Below are 360 nucleotides of genomic sequence, written 5' to 3' on the forward strand. Positions count from 1 at the left end.
ACCGCCCAGCGCCCGCCCGAGGAGCGGAGGGGTTCCAATGAGCGCGGGCTGCCGTGTGGGAATGGCGCCTCAGGGCCCCTGTGGGGCACAACTGAGGTGCCGGCGTGCCTAAAGTGCTCACACGCTAGCCTCAGCCCCGCAGCACGGCTCGGTGTGTTACCCTGAAGCCTTCATAAAGAAGGTTCGGCTCTTCAGACATCACAGGATCAGTCTTTCCCAACCAGGTTGGAAAAGACCTCTGAGGTCGTCGAATCCAACCCGTGACCGAACACCGTGTCAATAAGACCATGGCACTGAGTGCCATGTCCAGTCTTTCCTTAAACACCTCCAAGGATAGTGACTCCACCATCAGCCCATTCC

The sequence above is a fragment of the Oenanthe melanoleuca genome, chromosome 1 (genome assembly GCF_029582105.1).
Source record: "Oenanthe melanoleuca isolate GR-GAL-2019-014 chromosome 1, OMel1.0, whole genome shotgun sequence".
NCBI classification, from domain to species: domain Eukaryota; kingdom Metazoa; phylum Chordata; class Aves; order Passeriformes; family Muscicapidae; genus Oenanthe; species Oenanthe melanoleuca.